This window comes from Lepidochelys kempii, chromosome 9, assembly GCF_965140285.1.
Source record: "Lepidochelys kempii isolate rLepKem1 chromosome 9, rLepKem1.hap1, whole genome shotgun sequence".
NCBI lineage: Eukaryota > Metazoa > Chordata > Testudines > Cheloniidae > Lepidochelys > Lepidochelys kempii.
Window position 1 is genome coordinate 54,431,492 of NC_136388.1, and position 13,777 is coordinate 54,445,268.

A 13,777-nucleotide genomic window follows, 5' to 3' on the forward strand; every position below is an offset into this window, starting at 1 on the left:
CTGGTTTAACTTGGATTTAAACTTGGAGAGTGGTCAGTTTGGATGAGCTATTACCAGCAGGAGAGTGAGTTTGTGTGTGTGGTTTTTGTGAGGGGGTGAGAGAACCTGGATTTGTGCAGGAAATGGCCCAACTTGATTATCATGCACATTGTGTAGAGAGTTGTCACTTTGGATGGGCTGTTACCAGCAGGAGAGTGAATTTGTGTGTGGGGGGGTGGAGGGTGAGAAAACCTGGATTTGTGCTGGAAATGGCCCAACCTGATGATCACTTTAGATAGGCTATTACCAGCAGGACTGTGGGGTGGGAGGAGGTATTGTTTCATATTCTCTGTGTGTATATAAAGTCTGCTGCAGTTTCCACGGTATACGTCCGATGAAGTGAGCTGTACCTCACGAAAGCTCATGCTCAAATAAATTGGTTAGTCTCTAAGGTGCCACAAGTACTCCTTTTCTTTTTGCGAATACAGACTAACACGGCTGTTACTCTGAAATGAGGAGACAAGATACTTTCAAAAGCTGGGAGGAGGGAGAGAAACAAAGGGTCTGTGTGTCTGTCTATAGTCTGTCTTTGTTGGGGATAGACCAGGAATGGAGTCTTAGAACTTTTAGTAAGTAATCTAGCTAGGTACGTGTTAGATTATGATTTCTTTAAATGGCTGAGAGAAGAATTGTGCTGAATAGAATAACTATTTCTGTCTGTGTATCTTTTTTGTAACTTAAGGTTTTGCCTAGAGGGGTTCTCTATGTTTTTGAATCTAATTACCCTGTAAGATATCTACCATCCTGATTTTACAGGGGGGATTTCTTTATTTCTATTTACTTCTATTTTTATTAAAAGTCTTCTTGTAAGAAAACTGAATGCCTTTTCATTGTTCTCAGATCCAAGGGTTTGGGTCTGTGGTCACCTATGCAAATTGGTGAGGCTTTTTATCCAACATTTCCCAGGAAAGGGGGGTTGCAAGTGTTGGGAGGATTGTTCATTGTTCTTAAGATCCAAGGGTCTGGGTCTGTAGTCACCTAGGCAAATTGGTGAGGCTTTTTACCAAACCTTGTCCAGGAAGTGGGGTGCAAGGTTTTGGGAAGTATTTTGGGGGGAAGGATGCGTCCAAACAGCTCTTCCCCAGTAACCAGTATTAGTTTGGTGGTGGTAGCGGCCAGTCCAAGGACAACGGGTGGAATATTTTGTACCTTGGGGAAGTTTTGACCTAAGCTGGTAAAGATAAGCTTAGGAGGTTTTTCATGCAGGTCCCCACATCTGTACCCTAGAGTTCAGAGTGGGGGAGGAACCTTGACAGTCCTACACAAAGGTCTAACGTTACTGGCAGGCAATGTTTGTTCAAATCTTCATATTAGGAGTGCTAGTGACAATGTAGGATTCAGGCCTGTATTTTTGCTTGAAATAGTATTTTGAGTTTTGCTTGCCTGTTTGATTTTTTTGATGCACGTACATTCTTACTAATATGTGTGAACAAAGGGATCCTTATGTAAAAACAAAGGATAAAGACACTGTATATGTTGCTTTTGCCTAGCCAGATGGGTATGTTAGTATAATGGGAACAAATAAGAGCAATTAAAGTGAGACGGGGAGCATGGTGGGAATATAATATATGAGCGTACACTTTAAAATTGTCTCAACTCCTATCTCAAGGAAAAGTCAAACAACCAGCCAGGAGGGGCAAAGGGGGATTGGGGGGGTCGGTAAATCATTAGAAGGCCAGAGAAATGCTTCTCCCTGACCATAGCACAACCTCACTCCTCACCCCTCCCATGGGATACAAAAGAGGTGGGACAAAGACTCATGACCCTATTCGACATTGGTGAGGCCTCATCTGGAGTACTGTGTCCAGTTTTGGGCCCCACACTTCAAGAAGGATGTGGATAAATTGTAGAGAGTCCAGCGAAGGGCAACAAAAATGATTAGGGGACTGGAACACATGAGTTATGAGGAGAGGCTGAGGGAGCTGGGATTGTTTAGCCTGCAAAAGACAAGAATGAGGGGGGATTTGATAGCTGCTTTCAACTACCTGAAAGGGGGTTCCAAAGAGGATGGCTCTAGACTGTTCTCAATGGTAGCAGATGACAGAACGAGGAGTAATGGTCTCAAGTTGCAGTGGGGGAGGTTTAGATTGTATATTAGGAAAAACTTTTTCACTAAGAGGGTGGTGAAACACTGGAATGCGTTACCTAGGGAGGTGGTAGAATCTCCTTCCTTAGAGGTTTTTAAGGTCAGGCTTGACAAAGCCCTGGCTGGGATGATTTAACTGGGAATTGGTCCTGCTTTGAGCAGGGGGTTGGACTAGATGACCTTCTGGGGTCCCTTCCAACCCTGATATTCTATGACCCCCCAAAATGGAACATGACCATAAATTGTAAGGGGTGGGACTGTGGGCAGTCATTTCAGGTATAATTATGCCGGCTAAGGAGGGGGGGATGGGACACTGGGAAACAAGACTCTCCAGCAAGCATGTATACCATAACTCTGATGCCACAAACTAACCCCAATAAACATCGCATTGCCTGCACTTCAGACTTCTGGTGTGCTTTCTGTCTGGGTGACAGGAACTAGGGGAGGGGGTGAAGAGAAAGCCCTCTAACATTTTACAGAAATTTTACACAGAAACATCAGCAAGTGCTAGTAATGAGGTACACTTTAATACTTCCAGTAAGTTGTGCTAAATGAATTCTTCACGATAGTGAGCCACTTAGGGAGGGGTTTACCAGGCAATCCCTGTCCATAGCTAGCTCTAGCACAGTTTCCAACAAAAATTGCAACTAACAAACACAAAGGGACAAATTCAGCTCTCCTTAGCACTGCTGGAAATCTGGCGTAATTGCATGGGTTTCAACCATTATTCTAAATTTGGAGTTGTATAAATGAGAACAGAATATGGTCCATCTTATTTACATTTTTAGTTTTGATCTTACTGCTACAAGATTTTGAACAATATATTTTAATCTTGTTAATACAAAGCCTGAGGTTCACTGACATGGTACTAAATTTAGAATTCCAATCAAGCATGTGTGCATTGGAAAAGTAAAATACAATAATTGCTGCTATGAAAAGTGCTTCAGTTGTGGGGTACTATGAATAGGACCCTACCACATTCACGGCCATGCAAAACATGTCAAGGAACATGAAATCTGGTCTCCCTCTGTGAAATCTAGTCTTTTGTGTGCTTTTACCCTATACTATACAGATTTCACAAGGAAGACCAGCGTTTCTCAGATTGGCGGTCCTGCCCAAAAGGGAGTTGCAGGGAGGGGCATAAGGTTATTTTAGGGGGGGGTCACAGTATTGCCACCCTTACTTCTGCGCTGCTTCAGAGCTCGGCAGCTGGAGAGCGGCAACTGTTGGCCGGATGCCCAGTACAGAAGTAAGGTAGCAATACCATACCATGCCACCCTTACTTCTGCACTGCTGCCTTCAGAGCTGGGCAGCCAGAGAGTGGCAGCTGCTGACTGAGGACCCAGCTCTGCAGGCAGCAGCGCAGAAGTAAAGGTGGCAATACTATACCATGCCATCGTTACTTCTATGCTGCCTTCAGAAATGGGATCCCGGACAGTAGCTGCTGCTCTCCACCTGCCCAGTTCTAAAGGCAGGGTGCAGACGTAAGGGTAGCAGAACTGCAACCCTGCCTCACTCACACTCACAACCTTGCAACACCCTCTCCTCCCCACCCAACTCCTTTTTGGGTCAGGATCCCTATAATTCAACACTGTGAAATTTCAGAAATAAATAGCTGAAATCATGAAATTTACTATTTTTAAAATCCTATGACTGTGAAATTGACCAAAATGGACCATGAATTTGGTAGGTCCCTAACTATTAAACAATCTTTGAGTTAGGGTATAATAAAACATTTTTCATGTTGCAGTGTTGGGGACCCCAGGGCATGGCCACTAGTGAAGTCGAGGAGATGGAAGGCCATAAGGGTTGAGGAAGTCTCCCTGCTCTAGGCCTAAGGGCTTCTTGTCAACCCCCCTTAACGGAACTCAGACCTGGCTGGTTTGAGTAAGCTCTTTTGCTCTTAAAACAATGTTGCAGCTGCAGATAATGCCTTATAGTGTAAGGTTTGCTGACACCAAGTTAAAGATAACAGGAGGAGACAGCTTCAAGGCCAGACAGGATGTGTTTGTTGTTTAAGTTGCTAGGAATGCTTGTTAGAGGTTGCAGGAAATAAACATTGTTGTAACCCATATAAGGAAGGCAGAGTATTTGTGCAAAGCTTTGATTGGCTAATGTATAGTGCAGTAGCATTAAGGAATATGAAAGTGTGTGTAATGACCTGCTCTGATGTGCAGGATTTGAGATTTCTCTCCCTGTACCTTTCTTTGGAATTCCAAATAAACTTTACTACTTCTCCACCCCGTTGTGATTATTGGGTAATGCATACCGGGCAACGAACCCTGCTGTTGCTTGCCTCAGGCACGCTGTGCCGGCAACAGCTTTTGGCGTCCCTGGGTGGGCTGTGAGGCTCCAATTTAGCCTTGCCCTGATCCCTTCCGGCGGTCGAGGATTGCAGCAACAACTGACGCCCAGCGCGCACCGGTGAGTTCATCAGGGGCCTCGGAGGAGACACAGTTTGATCAACCCCGGAGGGCACGACGGTGCAACGCACTCACATAGTGGAGAAGTACCAAGGGTGATGGTGGGAGGAACCGGTCCTTCAGATAAGGTAGGAACTTTGTGAAATCCGGATTGTGCTCTCTGTTTGAACTTGGGGACACCCAGAGTTACCCTGTAGGTATGGGACAGGGACAGAGCACGGGAGGTAAGGCACAGTGCACGCCCCTAAGAGTGTATTTTAGTAAACTGGAAGGTATTTGGATCAGATCCAATGACTAAGGGTAAATTGAAGCGATTTTGTACGGTTGACTGGCCTCGATACCAAGTAGAGGACCAGGAACAGTGGCCTCCCGGAGGATCACTTAGTCATAACACAATCCTCCAGTTACCCCTGTTCTGTCAGCGAACGGGAAAGTGGAATGAGCATTCGTATGCTTACTTGTTTATGACCTTGTGGTCTTGTACTGATATTTTACAACACTGTAATTTAACCCGGATTGGCCCGGTAGTAATTAATATCAGTCCCCGGACCACCACCCCAATTGTAATGGCAGATCCGGTGTCTTCTTTGGCTCCTACACCCACACAGAGTGAGGCTCAGAGTACAATTCCTAGTGAAGCTCATAGTGAGGTTCCGGCTCCATCTGCTGGACTATATCCGTTACTTACCGAGACTAAGATTGCCCATAATGCAGCTGAAGGAAGGGCCGCTCTTACCATGCAGGTCTATACTCATGCAACTTTTAATCCGATGGACCTGGCCGCTTTCAAAGCACAGGCTGGGGAACTTAGGGCCAGCTCCTCAAAGCTATTTAGGCACCTCACTTCTGTTGATCTCAATGGGAGTGAAGTGTCCAAATACCTGTGAGGGTCTGGGCCTTAGCAGCCAATTCTTGATTACTAGTAGAGTCTGAAATGTAGACTCACTCACAAACCATATCGCCTCCTCCCAGCACTAGAAAAAAGGTCAGGCCCGCAAAACCAAGAGATTGTCTTCAAGTCATGAGACGGATCAAAAATTGTGAGTTTTTATTTGCGTTCTGATTTTTGTGCCACTAGTGTACACGTGGATCAGGTTTCCAAGCTTTTCTCTACAAGCATGAGGGCTAGCATGGAGTACACAGGAGGTGGTGGATCTCATCGCTGTGTGGGGAAAAGAGTCTGTGCAGGCAGAGCTCCAATCCAGCAGAAGAAACGCTGACATCTGTGCCAAGATCGCACGGGGCATGGGGGAGAAGGGCTACACCAGGGACACGGAGCAGTGCCACGTGAAAATAAAGGCACTTCGGCAAGCGTACCAGAAGACAAGGGAGGCGAACGATCGTTCTGGTTCTTCACCACAGACATGCCGCTTCTATGAGGAGCCGCGTGGAATTCTGAGCAGTGATCCCACCCCTACCCCAAAACGCTCCATGGATACCTCCCAGGAGCCCCGGGTGACCTCGAGCCACAACGAGGAGGGCATTGTTGACGAGAAAGAGGAGGAGGAGGAGAATGCGAGGCAGGCAAGTGGAGGATCCATTCTCCCAGACAGCCAAGAACTGTTTTTAAACCTGGAGCCCATCCCCACACAGGACCAATTGTCAGCGGAGCATGATGCCGGGGAAGGCACCTCTGGACAGTACACATTTCCAATCAAACTGTAGGGGTTACATGCTATTATTTTTAATGTTTAATCTGAACAAAATAGTAGGTGTGGTGGGTACTGGTGGCCACTGTAGCTGCGCAGAGGGTGCTCTCAGGAAAAGACTGCTCAAGTGCTCGGGGATGGCCCGGGAATCCTCCATGGAGATCTCAAGGAAGCTTTTATGGTGCTACTCTGAAAACCCTTGCAGCAGGTTTCGGGAAAGGGCTGCCTTATTTCATCCTCCACGGTGGGACATTTTCCCCTGCCACTCCAGTATTACCTCTTCTGGCATCATTGCAGCACACAGCATTGTGGCACAAGGACCAGGTCTGTACCCAGCATCTGCTCCCTTGCTACCTCTGTTTCCCTCAGGAGAGTGATATCGCATAGGGTCACCTAGGGGAAATGATCATTCATGGCCCACCATACAATTTCCATACCCAGACGTCATAAATATAAAGGGAAGGGTAAACACCTTTAAAATCCCTCCTGGCCAGAGGAAAAACCCTTTCACCTGTAAAGGGTTAAGCAGCTAGGATAACCTCGCTGGCACCTGACCAAAATGACCAATGAGGAGACAAGATACTTTCAACGCTGGAGGGGAGGGGAAACAAAGGTTCTCTCTGTCTGTGTGATGCTTTTGCCAGGGACAGAACAGGAATGGAGTCTTAGAACTTAGTAAGTAATCTAGCTAGATATGTGTTAGATTCTGATTTCTTTAAATGGCTGAGAAAATAAGCTGTGCTGAATGGAATGGATATTCCTGTTTTTGTGTCTTTTTGTAACTTAAGGTTTTGCCTAGAGGGATTCTCTATGTTTTGAATCTAATTACCCTGTAAGGTATTTACCATCCTGATTTTACAGAGGTGATTCTTTTACTTTTTCTTCTATTAAAATTCTTCTTTTAAGAACCTGATTGCTTTTTCATTGTTCTTAAGAGCCAAGGGTTTGGGTCTGTGTTCACCTATGCAAATTGGTGAGGATTTTTATCAAGCCTTCCTCAGGAAAGGGGGTGTAGGGTTTGGGGAGGATTTTGGGGGGAAAGACGTTTCCAAGCGGGCTCTTTCCTGGTTATATATCTGTTAGATGCTTGGTTGTGGCAGCAATAAAGTACAAGGGCAAAAGGTAAAATAGTTTGTACCTTGGGGAAGTTTTAACCTAAGCTGGTAAAAATAAGCTTAGGGCGTTTTCATGCAGGTCCCCACATCTGTACCCTAGAGTTCAGAGTGGGGAAAGAAACTTGACACCAGATGTGGCTCTCGGGCCAAAAAATTTGCTCACCCCTGTGATAGACATGTGATGGAGCCACTATGGCATTTTATTCATTCTGGCTGAAATTCACCCCCATTCAGAGGGCCAATACACAAGGTCTGCACAGCACTCAAGTCTTATTTGGGTTCCTTAAATAGGACATAAGTGATATAAGGGGCTTGGGCAGGAATGAATTTCACCCGCTAGGCACTAGTTTATGTGTTTCCTTTATCATATTTGAATATGAATATTTCTGCCTATATTCTCCACATCTTTTGCTGAATGGCTTATGAGATAGTCACATTTAAAACTTCCCAGTGCAGGATATATTTTTGAGCGTTAACTAGCTATGCCAGTTGGGCAGTAATGGACTGGTGTTATAAATATGGCTGCCTTTGCATGGCATCTCCAAAAACTTTCTGCAAGCATAGTCATTGTATTAGGATTGTGAGTGCAAAAATGGGAATTCTTGCCTAGTCACGTCATGGCATTATTATGCTACTGTCTGCAGAACCTTTTTTCCAGCTCTTGTACTGTTCAGCTGTCTGAACTAATTGCACTCAAGTGAAGAATCTTTCCTGACAATCAGCTTTACTGCATTTTCCCCCTTGAATTTCAGTGGGCTTATCGGTCAACAGGTGTTTCTCAGTTTTGTCACAAGTTTCCATTAGAACATCTGTGTGAATAGCATCTGTACTTTTTGCTTTTATTTGTATGTGCTCTTATCCAATGAGCCTCCTCCAAAAGCAAATGCTCTTAAAGTATGGAAGTGCACTGAGTACATCCCCAGTAGATACATTAAGATTTAGGTTAGCGACAAGCTGTGCACTGGAAGAATTTATGGTTTTCCTGTACATTTTCCCATAAATAGGGCACCATTTAACATGTGTGCATGTGACATTACCAGCAGCTGGTACTGAAATGCAAAGGTCTGATTGATGGAAAGACTCCTACAGACTTTGAATCAGGTCCTGTAGCTCTAATGCTTTATATTGCCCAGGCAATCCTCCAGATTCCCCATCCAACTTCATTGTGAATAAATGCTTTTTTCCTCCTCTACGACTCAAGTCACGATCATGACTCAATTTGCAAAACTCCTCTCCCCTGGATAACATGGGCATTTGGAATGGCTCAATGGCTATCAGTGTAACCTCTCGACCTTTGACAGTGGTCCCTTGAAGAAAATAGAAATGTGACCACAATAAAAAGCTATAATCCTGTGGTGAAAACAAAATGCAGCACTAGAATGAGGCAGAAAGGAAAAACCACTGAAAAACAGCACAAAGCACCTTCGAGGGAAAAGGCAGTCAGACTCAGCCCACTGAGGTTAGTCAGATGCAAAAGGCTTTGCTGATTAAAGATGAGATCCACAAGGCCTAAGCAAAGCATCACCCCACTATTCAGACAACTGCTTTTGCTAAAGCCATAAATACCTGAGGTGAAACAGGAGCCAGAAAGTAGAGTCATGTTTCAGGAGCTCGGCTTTGAGGTAGAGGCCACTTAAACTCATGCATGCACACACAAAAACACAAATGAAGGTAGAAAACCTCTGGTTTCAATTCTGCGAGAATTTCAGCTCAGCAGGAAACACCTCCACAAGCTGAAGGCTTTTGCGGCTGCCAGGGCAGTATAGGTTGATGCAGTTGTAACCCGTTCAGATACGGAAAGGGAGGAAGATTGAACCCAATGATGAATCCGGGCACTCACTTAAATCCAGGGGGATCTAACACAAATGCCTCTGCTGATCACAGCTATGACAGCACAGCATGGAGAGAGAGAGCTCCCACGGCATTTAGGTCAAAGCCAACACCTTAAAATCAGTGCTGTTCCAGCTTTCTCAACCCTCCTCCCCATTATGGATCAACATGCAGTCCCCAAAGCACACAAGCTCCTTCCCCTCATCACCACCCCCCACTAAAGTAACCAACCCAGTTCCCTCATCTAAAAATGCTGACCCAACCACCCCATCCATTCCAGATGGGGGAAATCTATTCAGTTCCTTCCCAACTAACAACCCTCCTCCCCCACTACAGAAACCAATCCACTTCCTCTTAACAGCCCAGTGATGTACCAGCCGAAGTCCTGACCCCCTTCTAGAGGTGGAAAGTCCCTTCATTGTCTACCCAACTCCCCAGCCTTTCCGCCTGCCAACGACCCAACCAAGAAAACACCTCTCTGACCTCCCTATGAACAGCAGAATCCCACCTGACCCAAGGGAACCCAGAGCCCACCTCAACCCAAACCTTCCAAATGCTGCCAGTTCTAGACCCAAATACAAAGCCAAATGCTAGTCAAAGTGCAATGCCACTTCAGCTCCCGTCTTCTCCAGCTGGGGTGACTGCAGGGAAAGTTGTGGGAGCTCCAGCTATGGGAACAGAAGACAAGCCAAGCTGAACACAGCAAGGCAGCTAATTGCCTTCATAAAGCTTCCTTCACTTCTCAGTCTCTAACTCACGCACATTGTCCTCTACACTGGTCTCACTTGATCGAATAAAACCGGAGCTCGTTCCCGCTCCATTCCACCTGTTTCCTGCTGGGTACTGCCAGATGCCCATCCTCCTGCCCACACACTTTGCTGAGGCTGCTCACCCCCACAAAAAAGGAGAAGCAACATCAGCTTCTCTGCTGCTCAGCAGCACAGTAGAGGAAGCGAATACATCCGCCCTGTGAGGAGGAATCTGCACGCTCATTTCTCAGTTCTCACAATAGTACTAAAGGCAACTGCTCCCAGCACCTAAAAAACACGTTTCCTGTCCCACCCCGACTGCAGAGGGGCCAGCAGAAGGGACATGAGGATAAGAGACTGGTCGGCCCCTGTGCCTGGTACCTGGCATAGCAGAGGGAGCAGGCTGGGAGCTGCGGTCGCAGCCTAAGGGAAGGGTATAAAGGAGGCTTTACACCACCATTGCACCCTACAGATTCTGGGCTGCTGTGGAGGCCAAAATCCACCCTTTCCCCCACCCCCAGTGTAAGTTAGAGCAGCCCCCAGCGGCCTACCCTGCCATGATGGGCTGCATAGCAACCAAGAATCCCTGCAGAGCTCAACACTAGGGATAACACCCAACTTGATCAGCCTCCTCCCACACTGCGCCCTCTGATCCTGGGGCCTGGGATTTGGGGCAGCATAGTGCTACTGCTGTCAGCCCCGTGCTGCTCCTGACCTGGGGGATTTTTTCCCCATCTCTGACGGTACCTGTATATCACCAGAGTAGCTGTTGGGCTGGAGCGGGGGCCAGAATCTGCCCCATCCGAGCAGGTATGCTCTCATGGTGAAAGCACATTCCTGGGAGTTAGGAGAGCTGGGTTCTATTCCCTCAAACTCGTGGTGTGGCACCAGGTACGACACTCAGGCCACACACCAAGAGGGGATTAAAGTTAGTCATCTAAATCCATCTTCAGACACCTGAATAAAGGTGGGCTTATTCTCAGAGCTTGTGAACCTCCACACCTCAGCTTGCTTTTATTGAGGCAGCTGACTCTGGATTTAGGTGACTAACTTTAAGCACCTAAGTTTGAAATGTTGGCCAAATTAGCTTTTGTGCCTGAACTTGCTCATCTGTGAAATAGGGGTAATAATTCCAACCTACCTCATGGAGGCATTGAGAAACATACACAATGGCCCAGATCCTCCAGTGGTGTTGATCCACTGAAGTCAAAGGAGCTGCATTTAGACTTAGTTTAGCATTTGTAAAGTTACTTGAAATCCTCAGACAGAAGGTGCTGCAAAGCACTTGGTGTAAGAGATACCAGCTCACTGATGTTAATCCCTTGAGACATGCTTTAAGAGTGTCCTGGAGACAGTAGCTTAGAGCAAATAGATCAATCATGTGACTAACATGAGATAACTGCATGCAATTAGCATGTTTCCGTTGCTAAAAACACATGTGGAGCCATAATTCAACAAAGCATTGGCCAAGCTCAAGTACATTTTTCCACAGCCATACAGAACTTCCGAGTGCTCTGACTTACCCTGGGGCAGGTGCACTGGAACAATGTGTCCAGTGCAGGTGCTGAGAGCCACTGGACCAACTGTAACCCTGCATACGATGGAAACCAGTTCAAGCACCCCTAGTTCCAGCACCTACGCCCTGCGGGCATTGCACACTGCGACCCAACCCCCCACTGGCACTGCGTGTTCATCATGCAGCGTCGGGGACCTGGCCCATGGTGTCAGCACAAGCAGAAGGCTAAGACACAAGGTAGAAGAGTCGGGGTGTGGCTGCATACACCAGAGAACACAGAGCTAGGCCCAGCCCTTAGCATGTGGTTTTCCTGTCTATAAACCTCCACCACAGGGAGGCCTCAAGTCGTAAGAAAAGCTCAGTGTACACTCCAGTCTAATGGCCTGGATGGGCGCCAATAGGGTCTCAAATTCCGTGCTTATAGCACTGCTCACAGGGCCTGATCCTGCACCACTAAAACCAACAGAAGCTTTGCCACTCACTCAGCAGCTATAGGATTAAGCCCCTAATGGGTTAAATCTAAAGCAGTGATTCCTAATTAAATTCTTCTGCGAATAAATCCATAACAGAGGAGAGATGTTAATGGATACAATTCTCATTCCCTATGAAGGCTACCAGTCATGTCTTCTACCCCTTTGTAGCTGGCCTTCCTTTGCGAGGCATTGCCCTACAAGTCCCTGACCCTACCGTCCCTCAGTCCGCCAGCCCATTGTAAATACCCCCATTGCCTTGGAGCAGTGGCCGTTTGTCCCAGGCACTCTAACCTCCTCAGAGACCTGCCCCGAGTGGCTCTTTGTATCTTATTTGATTTTGGCAATTCATCTGTGCATCGTTACGTCCCACTGACATCGGTAACCATCTCATTCCCATGGCTCAGTAGCTACGCTGCAGATACAGCCCTGAAGTGACTGCTATTTCCACCTACCAAAGACACTGGAATAAAGGAATGGAAAAAAATACAGGAATTAAAAACAAACAAGATTCAACTAGCACGAGCTACCACTGGGGATGGTACTCATGTAGTGCCACATTGTCTGCAGATGCGTGTATATTTATAGCCTATCACCGTCTCACTTCTATCCTGTTGTTCTGGATTTGTGTCATTAGAGAACTGCTTACGGGCAAAAGAATAACTGAAATTGCTCAAGGGTTTCCCCAGCCCGGGACTTACCTTGATCTCAGTTATTTCTGTCTAAAATATAAATAGCAACAAGTTTTTTCCAAGTACTTGTTTCCCCTGTATGAAGAGCATCTTCTAGCTCCGACACCAGCGCAGCTCAGACACACATGGAACTGGAGCGGTACATGTTAGAGGTTTTTAAGGTCAGGCTTGACAAAGCCCTGGCTGGGATGATTTAACTGGGAATTGGTCCTGCTTTGAGCAGGGGGTTGGACTAGATGACCTTCAGGGGTCCCTTCCAACCCTGATATTCTATGATTCTATGATTCTATGATTCTATGTTCTACCCAGAGAATGGCCCACCTTCCCACACCAGAGAGAGAGGAAAGAAAAGATGTGCACAAGGAGGAAAGGTAAACCAGAGCTGAACAGCTGATGTGACACCTTGTCCCAGAGTACCACCTGGCCATGTGGGGCTCTAGCTCATCAGTACTGCTGGGCTTCCTTCAATAGGGCCGGATCCCCAGAGATGCTGAACCAATGGGAACTGCAGATGCTGAGCACCTTAGAGGATCAGGTCCATAAATAACATGAAGCACATCAGAATCCTTTTACAATCACTTTGTATGTCAATAGCTCCTTTAAACAGAAGATGTCAAAGCATTTTCCAGCTGAAGAATTCAGCCCCCTGGAAGGTATGCAAGTATTAGTATCCCCTTTGTACAAAAAGGTAAATTGAGGTACAAGTGGGTAAGTAACTTTTCCAAAGTGTCATAGACTCAGTGGCAAAGGCAGGAATAGAACCCAGGAGTCCTGACTCTCTGTTCCCTCTTCCAGAGATGGAAGGGAAAGGCACAGACTGGTCCCTCCTCTTATGGACCCTGATCCAGCAAATCAATTAAGAATGGGAGTAGTCCCATTGACCTCAATAAGACTGGTCACAAGCTTAAGTGCTTTGCTGGATCAGCGCCATGCCTCCTTAGGATTGAACCAATCCCCTCAGATCACGGTGCTTATTCTGCCCACTTTTATAATAAAAAGCAAGTGCTCTGGGCCCCATTTCTTTCCCCTTTCCCTCTTTCATTCCCAGGCCAGTGGTTTGAATAGAGGCATGCATCTTGCATCATGACCTGCATCAAAGATGCCAAACAACCTTTCACCATCTCAGTGGCTAGTCCCGTTCACAGCAGCTTCTCAGTGCACAGGCTCTGGCTTGTGCAGAGCATGACTGCCTACCTCCTCATCGGGCA